We start from the raw sequence: 18,655 nt of genomic DNA, 5'->3' as shown, positions 1-18,655 counted from the left end.
AAATTTTCTTGTTTATTGCAGCTTTCAAAGGAGAATAATAACTTAATGGTAAATTAATTGCTTTGAATTATTAAAGCTTTCAACTTCTCCTTAGTGAATATGAAATGATCCATATCTTGCTAAGAGGGCAATAATATTATTCTGGGTGTTTGTCTATAGAAAAATAGGTATAATAATACTGTCAAAAAATTAAATATAATGGTAAAAATGTGGTTAAAGAATTTTTAAAATTCTATTCTTTGGAAGCAAAACATAACTCTTACTTTTTAAAGCTTGTATTACTTTAAAACTTCTTTCTAAATGCTGTTTATTAGCATAGATGTGCCAGAAGTTTTTTGTCAATTGAACATATAAAAAATATCAACTCATGTATTTTTTCATACTCAATACACATATATGTATTATCTTACTTAATTTTCACAAAAAAATTTGTTGGTTTGAATTTATGTTATTATTCTCATATCATTACATTGATACTTTCCCCCCTTGACTTATTAAGTTTCTATGAAGGGGGGAAAAAAACCCCAAAACTATGAGGAGAGACTAACTGTTGTTGAAAGGGGTATGTGACTCTCTGCAGTTAAAGCCAGATTACTGAGAGAAGTTTGCCCCCATTCCCTCAACATGTTCAGGCTTGTGTAGCCTGGCACTTCCTCTCAAGAAATTTTCTTTGTTCTCAAACAGTTTTGTTACCTCCTGCTAAATGTAAATGAGGTGTAACTCTGTGGGCTGAGCTTGCTGTCTGTGATGCCTAATAACCAATGAATTGCTGAGCCCATATGATTTGTATTCTTTGTAACTCCTGCAAGCCCACCCCCTCCCGAGAGTATAACACACCCTGCTCAATCCCCAAGGTGGATCAGTCTCTTGGTGTGTGAACTCAGGCTGACCCACTCGTGCTAAGAATAAAGCTTGTTCTACACTTTACCTCTGAGACCCCTGGTGTGCTTTCCATACTCCCAAAAGAACTGTAGCACATAACAAAATTTTTTTTAATGTTTCTATTCTATCCTTTAATTACATTTCCTAGTCCATAATTTTTTGGTTTAGTATACACCCATTCCCTTTACAATTGGAAATATTATTTTAAACTATTTCAAAATAGACCACTAATTTGTTCTAAAGTTAGAAAAATCAGTCAATGGTATTATAAAGCCACTGTTAATAATATTTTTAATATCAAGTTGCTAGCAATTGGATAGTAGAAATAATAATTCATTTCATATCCACAAAATGTTTTATTATACTTCATGGAAAACAAGGTGTGATCTAACTAGCTCAAAGTTACAATGGTAGTTCCTTCTTCTTCAGCACATAATTTTAATGATTCTGAGTTTGTAGTTTTCCTCTTGGGAAGGATGGTATTTTGCTCTGATTTTTGGTCAGTTTCTCTCTGTTCTATTTTTACAGTAGTTCAGACAACCATCTTCGTTACAGAAGCTTAAATTCTGAAAATTCTTTGAGCATTTTCTCAGAATCTTTGTTTCATTGATAAATCTTTTATTTTCCAACACTATTATGGAAAATAAAATCCAAAATTATTACTTATTATTACATATGCTAATAAAATTTTTATCCAATAATTTTAACAAAGATGGTGCTCATATGATTTTTTGTCTTTCCAAATATTCTGGTGCCTAAATTTGTGAGTTTTGAAGTAGTCTTCTCCCTTTTTTTATTTCCAACAGTTAACATGATTGATTCTGTTTTTAAAAAACCGACATACATGATATTATAATGTGACTTAGTAGACTCTATTCCTTATATGACATTTCTTTTGAGATAATAAAATATTTCTAAGTTGTCAAAACCATAGCTAGATTGAATACATACTGTTCCTGATTCCAAAGTTGAGTGTGAGATGGCCACAACATTTCTAATGGTTCCAAGTATAAACTAGGAAATGATAATTGGAAGGTACCAAAAGCACACCTACCACTTTTATTAAATTGGTAGGAAAGAGAAAAATGACAGGTGCGTGATCTTTTAGCCCACATTGCAGGTGTGATCAGTAATATGGTGCCTTATCCTTCACATTAGTGCTTTATTCTTGAGAATCTGTCAATAATATAATTGCAGCAAGAGGATAGTAAGACGGTAGAAAGGATAGTAGAAATTTCAGCTTTGAATAGAGGAGGTTGTCCAGGTACAGTCTGGGAGGTCCTCAAGAATGTTTCCTTAGGTCAACAATGCCCAACAGTTTTCCAACTGCATACCTGTGGAAACCCAGACATTTTTCATATTCTTCAACCTCTCCTCCAAATATGTATGGTAACAAATTGAACACAGAAACAGATCTGAAAATATAAATGGCTTCTCTTAATGAGGCACTAAATATTTTAAAAACGATAAAACCCTACTCTTCTCATGAAAGCTTTGTCCTTGGAGATATCATTATTTTTCAGAAAATAAAGTATTTATATGAAAGTCTAAATTATAAAATATTGTAATATTTAAATAAGAGAATAAACTTAAAATAAGTTTTAGTTTGGTATATACTATGGTAAATATTGATAGGCATAACTCAACTTTTTAAAAAAAACTCTGAAGTCTTGAATAATTAATAGATGTACAAAATTCTTGAAAGAGATATGTTTGCAAACCTTTGGAAGCAAAATACTGCAAGCACAAAATGCCTATAATAAGAAAGTCCAATTGGTGGTTCTTAACATTTACTGGACTTAGAAGATCATTATAAAATCTGTAATACATTAATTATGACCTATATGTGAGGTAGTGTATTGCATGGTTTCTCTTCATATCAAACCTTCATAATAAACAGTGATGCAGGAGAATGTCTGCATTTTCAAGGAACAGATAAGAGAAAGCAAAATTCCCAGGGAAAGCATAGCCTGGGGACACTTAGCTTTTATAACATAGCATCAGAAACAACCAGAACTTTTTCCAACTCATAGTAATTACTCATTTGAAAAGTAAAGTAATTTAAAGTAATGAAAAGGAGATTAAAGGTTAAAACAAAAGTCAAAAGAGATGGGTTTGGCATCCATAGAAGGCTCCTCAGGCTACAGGGTCCTTTGGGTGAGACTGTTAGCTGTGAGAATACAAATGGCAAAGAGTTTCTCTGTCTGTTTCCTTTCCCTCAGTCTCTCCCTCCCAGGAGATACTGGGTTTGGTGTGCCTTTATGTGACTACACCTCTCTCTATACATTTCCTAGAAATTAATTATTTTTGACCCCACAGTTAGGAGAAGGTTGGCTATGAAGGCAGAGTGGGACCTTCTTCACTGCAGTCCTCCTACAACTTGGACCAGAGGATTCCATCTTTGCTGTTACAGTATCCATCTCCACAAGGTACAAATATTTAAAGGAAAAAAAACCCCTCCACTTCTGTCAAACCTTTCTCTTTACAAAACATCTTTATATAACTTTAGATTCAGAAGGTGCTTTTTCTATCATGGTAGCCCCTGACCTTTAGGCAACACAAAGTTAGAGAGTCTCTAACCAATTCTAGTAAACTGGCTTAGTCAAGGAGATATGTATTTATCTTACTGATGAACTATAAGGAGAAAAGATTGGAAATGGTATGAGGAAAATGTTTTATGCACAACTGACTTTTTAAGCATTGCATCTGATTTCTTGTTGACTGCTGTCACTCATGATGACAATTGAGGAATTTCTCCAATGATAACTCTTCTTCACAGGTGGATATTCAGTTTTACAGAGCACACAGAGATTCTTAGACTCTGGAAATGTACCCTCATTCAAAGAAAAAGGAGGGAGGTGTACATGTGTATCAAAGCTATAAAGCAAGAAAACAATAGAAAGTATTGTTCTTATTAATAATTAAATAATAAACCTTTATCAGAGAATTGGCTGACAAATTCATAATCTTGGTTCTGTCTATCCTGGCATTACTATTTAAAGCTCGAGCTGAAAGTGACACTCTGTGTTGCACAGTGTTTGGGAACTCAGACTCTAGAGAAAGGCAGCCTGAGAGTGAAATCCAGGAATAATAACAATCTATAAAAATAAACTTGGATTTCGAGGTGGTTATTGCACCAATCTTCATATGTAAATGAATATAGTATGTTTGATGAATGTAATGATGCATGCTTCAAAGACATCGTGGTAAATTAATGTCCAGGAAGAAAGGTACCTTGGTTTTTATGGTAGTTTAGGACTGAGATACACAGTAAGGTTTTTAATAAATAAGAAAAGGACTAAAGGAACTAGCTTATCTTCAAAGACACCTAGCTAGGGATCAAAAGTCTGGGAAGAGCCACTGTTCTAGAAAGAAAAGAATTATCATTAATGTTAGTATATTATTTTTCCATCTAAATACATGTTTAAAGCAGGTTTGCTGCTTACATTCTCAGAAGGATTCTGTTCCAAAGTGCTTAATTTGACATTCAAGCCCCTCTCTGATTAGGTTATGCCTATCTCTTCTGATGTAGGTCCCTTTACTGCCCCCATCACACTTTATAAACCTGGTGACATGGAAATATTCAAAGTCCCTTCATTTATGTCTCCATAGCTACTCTGCCTTAAGTACTGCGTGCCATCACCTCCCTGCTGGTTTGCTCCTTCTGGTACTACCTAATTCACATTCAAGGTAAAGACCTACTTCAGACAACCTGCAGTCTAGTCCCAGATTGGATTAACTGCCTTCCTTTCCTTTCCTATAGTGCCCCTTTATTAATACCCTGCACTGTTTGATAATCATCTGCTAGTTGCCTAATTCCCTCAGTAGAGCATGAATTCCTTAACAGGGGAGGCAAGTACTAGCTCCATCCCATTTCTCCAATTGGATAGCTGTTCTGGGAATCCAAAAATTCAAGTGAATTTTTCACTGTCATTTCCTTATACAGGAACAGAAATGTATAATATAGCCTTATAGGGGTGTACCAGCTTACTCTAGATCCTACTCCAAATGTGTGATAAGAACTAGGGTTGGAGAAGACACCTTACTCTTCAAGTCAGTTAGTCTGAGAAATAAAGATGCTAGCATACTTAATAGGGCAATTTGCTTAGAGTTACCTTAGGAGCAATGGAATAACAAGATAAAGCAGTTATAGTACAGAATATACCGGAGCTACAGGAGGTAATGCTGTGTTTTGTTTGCTCCAAATGAGAACGTGGATTTGGTACTCAGATCTGCAATCCATCCCAATTCAACAGAGCTGCAGAAATATCTCAAACACTTAATTTCTGTGTTCTCCAGTTTATCAGCTTGAAAGGAAAGATATCTTCTGTTTGCTTAGCAGAGATTCAGGAAGTTAAAGTAAATACCAATGAATAAAGGCAATACTTGATATTCAATAATTCATATCATTGAGAGTTGATCAAAGGGTAGTCTACACTTCTTTTTTTCTCCAGTAACCTAGTTCCAATATCAAACATTATTTTGAACTATTTTCCTGAATGTAATTGTATTTTAAAATATATATAAATTTTTTTAATTATGCCATTTCAAAGGCTATTTTTTATGAATTAAGTTGTATTCAACATGAATGCATTTTCTAATTATTTATATTAAAGTATTTCTCATAAGTGTAAATGCTTAATACTGATATTTTACTTGCATTTTTATAGATGGTTTGATCAATATAGAAACCCAAGTTTGGAAAAGTCCAGGCAGTTTGAATTTTATTGAAACCTGAGTTTGAAACAACTCACATGCTTAAGGCAAATTTTTAGCAAAGCATTGAACCCTTTCAGAAAGTGTTAGCATGCTATCCACACTGAACCTTCCCCAGAGGCCCGTCACTCCTCATCACAGGTTTGCATTTACCCAAGCCTTATGCTCATCTTGGATATTGTACTGAGCAGATCAGTCAAGCCAGTAGTAGGTATTCCATAAAAATGACTGTATCTGGCCTCCACTGCCCTAATGGGCCACATGTTATCCCAGCAGGATCCATCAGTGCATATGTATTGCATCCTTCCTCTCTTCAAGGCACAGAGGTAATTATGAAGGGTTCCTTCATGGTTCTTTCCTCCTTACTCTGTGCTCTAGTTTCCCACTAACTCTTCCATCCATGAACATCTCCACTACTAACCACAAGCAATGTTGGGAGCACAATCATGCTCTCGCTACCTCTTTGCAAGATAATTCTCACATTTCAATTATTTGATGTCTCAAATCTCTAATTTTCTTCTCTGAAAAATAGATATAATATTATTATCTAATTCTTAGAGTTGCTTTGAGGATCAAATGAGATAGCATAAGTCAAATTCTAAGGACAGAGCTTGGCACATGAAAAGCATCATGAATAAATTATGTGCATTATTTTAAAGATGAGAAAATCCAGGCTCAAAGAGATGAAATAATTTTCCCCATGTGGCCCAGATAGTAATAGAGACAAAGACCAAAACCCATTTCGTCTGATGTGACAATATATTCTCTCTCCTTTGACCTCCTTTTTAGGTACAGCTCTGAATTTAGAAAGCTGCTGTCACTAGAATCTACACAGTCTTATGCTCTGCCCCTTCCCCCAATAGATTAAATAACAAATGCGATTTGATGATATTTTATTAATATCACACTGGCAGCTTAGTCATGAACTACGGAGAGAATCATCCAGATTCCAACCATAGACACCCCAGCAAATTTCTGGATAGAAAGAGAACCATATTTTATATCAATGTTTAAATTGATACAAAAATAAATATTGTATATATTTGTAGATAATAGATGATACTTGCATATATGTATACACTATGCAAAGTATAAATCAGCTTAAGCATATCTATCTACTCAACCATTTATCATTTCTTTGTTGGGGAAACATTCAACATTCTTTTTCAATCTCTTTGAAACATGTAGTAAACTATTGTCACCTGTAATCCCAATAGTATGCCAAAACTTCTTATTCCTATTTTATCAGATATATTAAAAATACACTTGATCCCGATCCCGTATTTTCCTCTGTGCTGCTTCACTCTGGCCAAATCTCATTGTCTTGTCCGATTATACAGAACTTTCATTCTCCATCACCTCTGTTCACAAAAGTCTGAGAATTATTTTTACTGAAACTACATATATACACAATTTTCAGACCAGATACCAAACGTCTCTGCTCTAAAACAATAGTGAGCTTTTCAGAGATTTGGTAAGAAATCCATAGAGGTTCATTCTAAAATCCTGAAATGTCCAGAGGTTTCTAACATACAAACAAAACATACTTTATTTATTCAGAATACCAAATACCGGCTTTATTCATCCAATAAAAAAACTCAGAGCCAACTCTGAAAACAGAAAATTTGGCTTTGAAAATATGAGCTCCTCTTTAAAACCTGCTTTAATTAAAGAGAGAAGGGAAAGAGAAAGAAACCTATTTAAAGAAAAACTTCTGTAAAGGGCTTGTCGGTTTTTTTTACAAAACTTCGTGTTTCTGCTGTTTCCCTAGAGTGAGAATAAATCTAAAAATTTGCGAGTAAGCTTTTATTAACTGGACAGACACAGTATGTCCTGTTGAGGTAAGATTTGTTTTGATTATTGATTCTAAGGGCAGGTTATGTCCACGTCCACTCCAGGAATTGAAATAACCCAAGTTCTCAATTACCTGCCAAATCTCAAAGTTTCATTGTTAGCTCTTCCTCTTTTCATACCATCAAGACTTTTATCTTAAATATCACACATGTGCACACACATACACACATACATGCACAAGCACACACACACAAATCCACTCCAAAGGTAAGCCCACCCATCATATTTTAAGACAAACTTGTCTTTTACTCCTAGGTGTATTGAGAAGTCACTAGCTAGGGTATATTCTTGTCTTAAGGTCACCTATGTAATGTCCAAAATGAGGGAGAGTAGGAGAATGCATCAAACCCATATGATATCATCTAGACTATGCTATAGTCCACAGCACCCTGTATAATGCTGTGAAGGGACTAGACTAGAAAATTAAATATCTGGATGCACATTTCCCAATATATATTCACACCAAAGCTGCATAGCAGCAGCATATCCTTTCACTCAGATTTTTCCCTTTCCTTTATGTTCAGAGACCATGACATGTCCAATTTGTATTCTTGCTTTTCCTAGTATATACTATGTGCCTAATACATGGTGTGAATCGAATTAGCTCTTATAAAACTGCAGCGGCTAACTCTAGGGAAGCAATAATACAAAAATGAAAAAAACTCCAGTCAACTCCAATTCAGGCAATTATGTGGACATGCTTAAGCAAAGCCTCAGGATGCCTGCCCAGGAATCAGTGACCAGAAGCAGAATCTATTCTAGTGTTGCAGAAAAATGTTTTCAGTTTTGTCTTTCCTTTCTTTGTTAAGTTTCAGGGAAGAGTAACAAGAGAATTTCAAACCATCTGCTGGGCTGTAAAATGTAAGGGAACATATCCCCAGGGTGTGACAAAGAGTAATCTAGCACATAGATATGGAGTTACAAATTCACCCAAGCCTGCTCAATTACAATCTCATTCCTTTCCTCATGGGCTGTTAGATAAGATATGAATAAGTATCTATTATTTTGCAGCCACTTTGCTAGATTCAGATGATTCAGAGATGAGTGAATCAAAACTATCATTCTTAATGCGAGAAATGCTGACTCATAGTTCAAAGAGTAAAATGTGGCCTAAGCGTGATAAGAGCAATCCACAGCGGAAGGTTATCTCACTCATTCTGGAGACCTACAAATAGGTTCCCAGATGATACTTATGTCCTGAATAATAAATGTACATCCACAGGGAAAAATGTAGGCAGAGAGGCGTGAGTATGTAGGTGGGAGAGACAATGTGATGTTATAATGAGATGTATCTGTCACATAATAAGAAAACATAGGGGGAAAATCATTACAGAATAATGTATTATTCGTATAACAAGAATAAATTGGGAATGAAAAGACCTGGGCAGATCAGCTGAAGCCTGTCTGGTCATTGCCTCACCAGCGTTTCCTGGGATCCAGAATGTTGTTCATTGAAAATCCCATTTTATATTATCTGCAGTCATTCTATAAAGTCACATTTCATTAATTCAGATTTAACGTGCTGGAAGAAAATTGAGAAATAATCATTTTGCTTGGCCTTATTATAATGGGTTCCACCACATATTACCTCCCCTGTCACCCTGCTATCAAGTGAGATCTACTTTAATACTGGCAAAATGTGGGGCATCAGCTTATCTGTGCATCTGAAAGTCATTTCTTATGAAGTACACTTCCATCAACAAATGTCCAAATTTCCTGAATGCCAGGCTGAGGACAGTTCCAAATAGATGAGCATTCTATGACAGCATCACATTAATTTTCTACCTGACTTTGTTAACACCCTCAAATATAAATGTCTCAGCAATACCAATCTTTTCAATTGAATGATATAGAGCATTAACATTTAACCTACAAAAATATTAAAAGGTAGGCTAATATTCACAATGGTTAAATTCTTTAACAAAATCATAAGAATGTTAAAAAACTGATATTTTAACTCTGTGTCACCCAAATACCCATGCTGTTTTATCTAGTCTTTGTTACAATTGTATTTGCATTTGGAAAAGGTAGTCCATCTAAATATTTCCAAAAGTTTATTCATAAAAATGAACAACTTAAGTTATTTAACAAGTTGTAGAAAATGGAATGTATACTTGGCTTCCATATCTCTACAAATTTCTTAATAAAATTCATTCACTCTTTCATGTACTGTGTATGCCTTCTCTGAGATTTAGGTATGCTAGGTATCCTGTAATCCCCAGAAAGGAAGGAGGAGCTAACCTTTCAGAATCCCTCTGCTTGATGGCAGAAATTGTAATGGGAATAAGGATGACTACTTTAAGATGGAAATGGCACAGAAAGAGTGCTATTCTTAGAAATACACATGGACTTATGCTGATCAGAGTAAGAAACTTTGGATTAAAAACTTAGGACAAAGTTTTATAAAAGAAAGACATAAGAATTATGTCATGTCTTGGGGATGTATAGTAGTTTGACAAGAAGGAGTTTTTCTGGCTAAATGAAACAGGAAAGACAAGAAGAGTGAGAATCATTGTCATTGGGCAAGGGTTCAAAACACGTTTGAAAATTAAGTCTTGTGGAAAACTAATTTCATGATTTTACACATAAAAAATACTAAGCCCATTCCTCACATCTCTCCAAAACTTATCACCAATCACACTGGAATATAATGACTGGTATAGCATTCTCCATCCTAGATACTGTGAGCTTTTCAACACAATAGTTGTGCTTCATCTGAGTGGCACTAGCTTATGGTGCATTTGGTAAGTTAGCTCAAATGCTTAGTAAATATTCAGTGAATAAATGAATTAGTTTACCCATCAATAAGTTAATGCCTCAGTTTGCAGTTCCCTGACTAAGTGGGTTTCTCACCGATTCGACTTAAAACATGTTAAGAGGAGAAATCACTTTCGTGTTTCTTTCAGTAAAGTAATATGGACATATCGAAGTATACATGTATTTTGAAAGAATTCAGGCAATAAATCATGTATTTAAAAAACTAAAGAAAAGTGAAGTGTTGTCAATTATTTTATAAAGTCTTTGTTTTATTTTTTGAGAAGTTGCAACCTTGTAGGAACAGCCTTACCTTATTGTTTTGTACTGCTATAGCAGGATACTTGACACTGAGTAATCTACACTGAATTTCTTACAGTGTGGAGGTGGGGAAGCCCAAGGGCTAGAGGCTTATATCTGCTGAGGGCCTTTTAACTGCAGCATCCATGGCAGAAGGCAAATGGGCAGAAAATGACTCACACACAGGATAGAAGAAAGGAGTTGTTCTCCTTTTATCAGAATTAACTTCCAAAATGACAAGATTAATGTATTCATCAGTCTGGAATCATCATATACTATCTATCTCTCAAAAGTTTCACCTCTCTCTGTTGTAGCAGAAATTAAGTTCACAATACACAAACTTTTGGAGTGCATTGAATTTTTTTTTTCCAGTACTGGGAATTGAACTCAGGACTTTGAGCTTGCTAGGCAGGTGTGGTACCACCAAGCTACATCCCCAGCCCATTGGGGTCCATTCAAATTGTAGCATGACTCTATTCTCAGCTGTTCATGTAGTTAGAGAAAGAAGTATTAGACAATATTCTTTGTTATAGTTCTAGGAATCTACAGTTCACACATGGAAGGTTTTGACCAAAGAATTTCAAACAGAAGAACTGTTCAGTGTGAAAGCACTTCAAATTAATTGTGACAAAAATAAAATCATTTCAAAACGGAGAACAAAGAGTTGAGAAAAATTGCCTCACTCTTATGTTTTAGATTTGAAATGTACCCCAAATGTCTCATGTGTTTGGGAGATGACTGGATCATAGGAGCCCTGTAATTGACATATTGTTAGAAGGTAGGGCCTGGTTGGAGGTGGGTCACTGCGGGTGTGACCTAGGAAAGTATATTCTCATCTTCAGCTCCTCACCTCTCTCTCTACCTCCTGGCTGCCAGGGATTGTGGACCTTTTCTTCTGCCCAGGTTCTTTCACCATGCCATTTCTGCCTTGTAGCCAATCACCCATGTACTGAAAACCAAGGCCAAAGTAAACTTGTTCTTTAAGTTGTGGGTGTCAAGTATTTTATTCTAATGATGAGAAAGTGACTAAGATAATGACCAATATAGACAGTATTTGATTCCAAAAATTCACTGCTATCTAATTTCTGTCATTTGACCTCTTGCAGAGGACTGCAACCAACACAATGGAGGTGAGGGAGCAGTAGCTAACAGAGGTTAAATGCTGAGAATGCCCGAGGCTGGGTAATTTAATTTATAAGGAACAAAGATTTTATTTTTTATAGTCTGGAGGTGATGAAGTCCAAGGTCTAGGGCTTGTGTCTAGTGAGGGCCCCTTTATTGCATTATCCTATGACACAGGCTGATGAGCAAGAGATCACTTATGCTCAGAAGAGAAGAAAGGGACCAAACTTACTTTATCAGAACTTCCTTCCACAGATCACACATCTCCTGAATGGCAAAGGTGATTGTAATTCAAACCAGATCTACTTATTCACTTAAAAGCCTGTATTCCCTTTCCCACAGTGCGCCCCACTCCTATAATCTTAAAATGAGGAAGTCTGCCTATGAAGGAAACTTTCACTAATATCACATTGTGCTTTTGGATTTGAAACCATGACACTGATTTGGGTGGTTTGTGATAAAAAAAAAAAGGCATGCTCTTAAGAGACTGTAACACTATTCTCTCAGTTATACACAATATTTCTCAGTAGATTAGCAAAATGTGTGCCCCATGATCTGATTCAACTGGACACCATCTGTCAGGATTACCATTTCCACTTGTCCCCATTTCCTGGTGCACTCCCTGAACATGCATAGATAATGGCTCTTGAGGAGCTCTTTCTTAGAAATGATTCTTCATCTTCCCTAAATTGTTTATCCTCATGTGAATTTCACTACCAATGATTGTCAGGCACAGGACTAGACTCAATATTACATAGCCTACTATCTGACTGTCATTCATGGAATTCTAAGATGAAGACTCCTTACAGAAGCGTATTCAAATTTGTTTGGTTAACAAATACAATAGAAATACCTAATATTGTAAATCTAGTAGTGTCTTTTATTCCTCCAAGTATGGAACTCTTCAAATTTTCTTAGCATAAGTTACATTGATACAAATATCATTTCATCACAAACTAATTTTACAGATAAAAATGGTATAATCCTCCACTATTTTATAATATTTGTTTTTTTTATTACTGTATGTTGCTAATACAAAATGGGAAAGTATAATGGTACAGGTATTTAACATATCTTGATCTTTTTCTATGCCATGATCCTCCCTCCTTTTTCTTCTCTTTTCTACCTCTCTACTTTCCCCTTTGTTCTTATCCTCTCCCAATAGTCTACATCTATTGCCTACCTCCTAGTTTTCTGTCAACCTTCCTTTATTTTATATAATTAACAGGTTTATCATATAAGAGAAACAGCATATTTAACTGTCAGAATCTGTGTTATTTATCTCATATTATGGTGTCTAGCTTCGTCTATGTTCTGGTAAATGACATGATTTCACTATTCTTTATGGCTGAAAATATTCCATTGTGCAAATATATATTTTTTATCCATTCATTTGTTGATGGGAATCTAAGCTATTTGCACAGCATGATTATTGTGAATTGCCCTGCTATAAACATGAGTATGCTCATATCACTATAGTATGTTGATTTTAATTCTTTCAGGATTATACTCACGAATGCTATAGCTGGATCACATGCTATTTCTATGTTTAGTATTTTGAGGAATCTCTGTACTGATTATCTTAGTGGTTGTACTAGATTATACTCCTCTGACAACCTTGCTAAAGCCTAAAGATTCATTGTCTTTGGTATATTTTCATAAAGGTCATTCTAACTGGGATGAGATAGAATCTCAATGTAGTTTTTATCCAGTTATCCAAAGGCTAAAGATACGGAGTATTTCATCATATACTTATGGTCCATTTTTATTTCCTCTTTTGAGAAGGGTCTTTTAAGTCCATTTGCACACTTTTTGATTGGTTGTTTTTATGGAATCCGACTTTGGGTTCTTTATAGATATTAATTCTCTGTCTGAAGAGAAGCCAGTAAAAATTTTGTCCCATTCTGTGGCTTGCCTTTTCACTTTGTTTCCTTTGCTCTGCAGAAGCTTTATATTTTGATGTAATCCCATTACTGATTCTGAATATTGATTCCTATAATTTTGGAGTCCCATTCAGAAAGTCAACCTGTTCTTATGGTTTCAGTTTCTAGTTTTATAGCTAGGTCTTCAGTCCATTTTTATTTGATTTTAAAACAGGGTGAGACATAGAGATCTACTTTTCAAAATTGTGCATATGGATATCCAGTTTTCCCAGCATCATTTTTAAAGAGGCTGTCTTTTCTTCAGTGTAGTTTTAATGTTATGTAATTTTCATTACAAATGTTTTTTGTTTTCTTGGTTCAGTTAATTCCTAGATATTTAATTTTTAAGCTGTAGCAAATAGAATTGATTTCTTCCTTGGTTTGTTTGTTTTTCTCACATAAGAGAAATCATATGGTATTTCCACTTGTGAGTCTGTGTACTGGAGCCTCTCAGTGTTCTTCAAGATTCTCTCGGAGAGAGTTGGATCCATTTTTGGTAGGTCTCAGCCTCAGGTTTCCAGGACACATCCTTGCTATGACTTGTGCAGTGAGCTTGGCCTGTTCTCTCAGGTGGTCTCAGCCTCAGGTTAAAAGGCCGTGAGTCTGTAAGAGCCTCTGTGGCAATCTCAGCCTCTTCCTTCACTCTAGCTATTGGCATGCCTGGTTCCCAGTTATGGTGCAGTTCTCCCTGTTTCCCTCTGGCCTGCAATTCCAGCACCATCCAGGGGTGAGGAAAGGGATATCCCCCGCTAGAACCAATCTTGTGTTCTTTCTCCAACCCTGATGCTCACAAAGTTGCCACTGTTCTCCAGATTTCTCTCAGGCTTGTGCTTCTCACTGTGCCCTGTGTTGGGAGACACAAAAGCCCAACAGGACCATTTGGACCATGTCTCACCACTTCTATCTCTGCCTCAGTTTCCATCCCCCAATTTATTTCTTGGTTTGCCTGGGTTCCCTGTGTTCCTTTCCCCCCAGTCTCTCTCTGGCTTGAAGTTTCCCTGTGCTAGGGAGATCAAAGCTATAACTGGGCCAACTGGGTTGGTGATCACAACTTCTGCCCCCTTCACAGTGCTTTGTGTTTTTTATCTCATGATTCCCACAGGACCTGGGATCAGGGAGATTCTCCCTATCATGAATATCTTAGTCTCCAGGTCCTTCCATCCCAGTGGGATTGCCACTGAGCTGCCACTGGGGTGAGTCATGGCTAATATAAGCATTTAGCAGGTACCCTGGAGAATTTGGGGTGTTTCACAAAATGACACAATCTCCAAACTTGTCCTTCAAGCTGGGGTGAGGTAGAACAGCAGCTTCACTTCTTATTCTGGCTTTCCTTTTTCTATATTTATACTGTTCAGTATCTTACTCAGATTGCACTGCCACTGGTCATTTGCTACCACCTCATGCAGCCACATCACTACTAACTTGAGTGCATGGCCCAGAGTGACTTGTGAGTGGTGCTTCCTCTAGACTTTTGTGATGGAATCCTTGGTCTTCCATTTTGAGCACAGTGATGGTATAGGAAAGCCTCTTGATAATACGGGAAAGAGTTTTTTTGATTACACAGCCTCTGCAGTATGTTATACTTGTCACTCCAAATACAATAGAATGCAATAAAATGTTCAAAATTCTGTAGTTTTTAGTACAGTCACACAGTTGGATATCCTGAATCCTACAGTACACAAGCAGAGTTTATTGATAGCAAAAAAAGATAGATAAAGGCTAGTTTTTCTTTTCTTGCTTTCACATTTTTCTGACAGCCTTATCATTGGCTTTTCTCTTTTCACAGACTTTTTTTGTTTTGTTTTGTTTTTACAATGGTGACTTCTGAGGATGGAGCTAGGAGCTTTCTTTCTGATCAACTCATATATATTGTTTTCTGTGCTACTTCAGAGTCATTCATGACCCTCTGCTTAGCTACCAGCTCTCTAGGCCATGCCTAACTAACGTTGTGTTATATGTATTTCATGGATAAACACAATTTATAGTTTACTTGGATAATATAATTATGTAGAAGCCAAGTTTCTAAGTAGCCACTTATTAGAAATGAAATAACACTGATTTGCCTTTATTTGGAGACTTGCTAGTTATACACAGTTTTTCATTTCCTGCCTGTCATCTTACTTGTATTGTTTGCTATTTGGGAGTAATTGCAGTATCATATGTAGGCACTTAGTTGTAGTATGCAATTCTCCTCAGTCTTGGTTCAGAAATGATGTCAAGCATCATGAAGAGTTAATTTGGAGAATCTTAGTTTCTTGGTTGAAAAAGATTTATTTGACCTATTCTGGAGGAAGATTACACTTTTCTTCTAATATCAAAGCCTACTAAGATAAATTGTGGCTGCTTGGTAAAGGTCTAAAGAGTACAAGCTTGAAATTTCATGTTTATGTTAAAATTTTCAATGTAGTATATAAAATGCACTGTGCAGAATCTTCCCCAAGCAATTAGTGCCATTAACACCTTCAGCAAGCATATGGTCACAGTGGAGAGAAAATTAGCCCCATGCCAGATTTCCTTTGCTGTTTGTATATTTTGGACACAGTCCATTAGTGTGACTTTCCTTCAAATCTATCTCCCTTAAAGAGGTGGTATTCTCTATTATCTTAATAGTCAATTATTTAGTATCCCCCAGTGACTACCTTTCCAAGGATGATTGCTTTCCTGTTTATTTCCCCTCTACCTCCAACTCATAATCATCATGTCATGGTTATTTCTATCATCATCAAACAATCTAATGAGAATTCTTATTTTATAGAAAAATGGTTACTGGCCTCTCATCATCAAACAACCTAATAAAGAATTCTTGTTTTACAGAAAAATATCAAAATATGCTTTTATTTTATTTTCAGGGACAACTTTACTATGAAGCTGAAGAATGTATGTTTCTATACCCCTTGCTTTCCTGGCTACCTCTCAAGGATGTGAGATTCACACTGCCTTTTTTTTTTTTTTTTTTAAATCCAGGAGCAGAAGTACATGGGAAGTAGAGAAAACAGAAATTAGAAAGCTAGAAGCTGTTTTGAAAAATGCTTTCAGACTTTACAAAACATATATGAAAAGAGAATTTATATTTCCCCATATTTGGCTGGATATTTATATGACAATTCCAATAACCAGATACAAGATCAAAATTAAAACTAAGGTACATTTACCCATAAAGAAAATATAATGCCACTGAAAGATAATTTAAAGATTTTTCTGTAGAAAATTATATAAGTATTTTTATGAGAAATTGATCAAAACATAAAGTAAAACAATAAGAAAATCATGATATAGATATGTTTCCTGCACTTAGTGATAATTGTGACACTATCAAACTATTTGTTATTGAAAAATTTATGAAACTTTAAAATATAAATATTAATGTTTAAAAATATTTTTGTTTATTCTTTCATTTTATTAAAGAAGGGCAAATCTCTGAATCTGTTTAAATGTTAAGCTCTCAGCTCTAAAACTCCTCATATTATAAACATGCTTCTTTATATCTAATTTATTTTTGGTTTTGTGGTCTTTATAAAGTTCCAGAGTTCTTCTATGAATCTATTCTTCAGTCCTTTTCAGCTACATATCTGAAACTCAGATGTTTTTATTTTTGTACAAGTTTGCAATATTCAAATCACCACCTTTTTCTCTATTTAGTTTGCTTATGCAACAATACTTATATTTGTACTCCTAATTAGTGTATATGCCATTTGGTTATTATTCTACATTTTAATTTCTGAATTTTGTATTAACTCTTTGTAATTCTATTTGCTCAGAAACTTTGTCATTTCTCTGTCACTATCACATATCCATTGCTCACAGTTCATATGTAGTTTATTTTATTAACATCCCAATTAACATTCCCAATGGGAATTCTGGTCATTATATTTTCTATTTAAATATTGATTTCTCTAATTTTGAATTGTCCACTACTTCCAGTTAAGATTACTTAGTACAGCATATAAAATTTTAGTTCATCCAAAGTTAAGTTTCCCTGAGACCAACAAAGCCTAACTCACTCATTTAATCATTCCAAATATTTTGCCATTTCTTCTTCAAAATTAATTTTATTGGTACATTTTAGGTATACAATATAATAACATTCATCATTGCAAATTTGTACCTTTACGTAATCTCTCTTTGTTCTTATTTTTTTCCCCATTCCTCTCCCCTCCCTTCAACCGGTTCACCCTTCCCTATTTACAAAGACTTTGCTTTCATTTTTTCATATTAATTCCATTCCCTTCTTTCCTTTCCCATACGCCTCTCACTTCCTCTTCCTCTTTGCCCTTTTCTTCCTATTTTACATTATTTATTATACATTTTAGTCCTTATTTACACTTTCAATTTGCCATTTACATTTCAATATAGCTAGAACCTCTAAGGTTCAATAGTTTCATTTTTCCCTTTGTACACGTCTTTCCTCACCTATGTGCCCAAAACAAATTAAGGTGATTGCTTCTTTCTCAATTCCCTTTTAGGTGACTCCCTTGTCTTCTTAGATCCTTGTGTTAGAAAAGGATTTGCTCTCTTTTCAGATCCTAGAGATCACTTGACACACACGTGTGCTTTTCTTATAAAGTTTAACATATTTGGTTGTTGACACTACTTATAAAGTTTAACATGTTTGGTTGTTGATTATTTTAGTTGCACTTACAATTACTTTCTCTTTTGGGAGTTTTAACTTCTCTATTTTAGGATTTGTGGTCATCACATTGCCTATTTCTGTGCTAATTTTAGATATGTAGCTTTTGTTTTTGGAGGGAATGTATTCTACTTTTTAATCAAATTGACAGATACTCTACAACAATTTACTATAAAATCATTATATAATGATACTTCAATTAGATTCTCACTAGAATGGACTTTTTAATTCAAGTATGAAAATTTTTATGAGACAGTTGATTTGATTTTTTTTAAATATTTGGACAAATAAGCAGTACGTTTTAATTTAAATGGCTTGCCATAAGAAAAAATATGCAATTTACATAAAACATTGCAATCTATTACTTGTTTTGAGGCTTGTGATGGTTAATCCTGATTGTCAACCACTCTGCATCAAGAGATGCCTAGGAGTTTGATAAACCACACATCTGGGTGTGTGTGGATGAGTCATGGGGGGG

The 18,655-nt window shown here is 35.1% G+C and overlaps 1 protein-coding gene across 17 annotated transcripts in view; it reads left to right on the top strand.

The window, feature by feature from the left end:
• Nucleotides 1–18,655, top strand: part of Tenm4 (teneurin transmembrane protein 4) — a 2,854,999-nt gene that overhangs the window by 239,170 nt on the left and 2,597,174 nt on the right. The window contains exon 1 of one of the 17 annotated variants that reach the window (XM_087211372.1): nucleotides 3,224–3,311. The exons of the other annotated variants lie outside the window; for them this stretch is intronic. The gene's annotated coding sequence lies outside the window, so the exon portion shown is untranslated. Of the gene's footprint in view, nucleotides 1–3,223; nucleotides 3,312–18,655 lie in introns of those variants that run through there. 17 annotated transcript variants of the gene reach the window in all.

The sequence above is a fragment of the Heterocephalus glaber genome, unplaced genomic scaffold (assembly GCF_053883595.1).
Source record: "Heterocephalus glaber isolate CG9 unplaced genomic scaffold, H.glaber_assembly_v1.0 deba00001428, whole genome shotgun sequence".
NCBI classification, from domain to species: Eukaryota; Metazoa; Chordata; class Mammalia; order Rodentia; family Bathyergidae; genus Heterocephalus; species Heterocephalus glaber.
The sequence above is the reverse complement of the archived record's forward strand: the minus strand, read 5'-3'. Positions and strand labels throughout refer to the sequence as shown.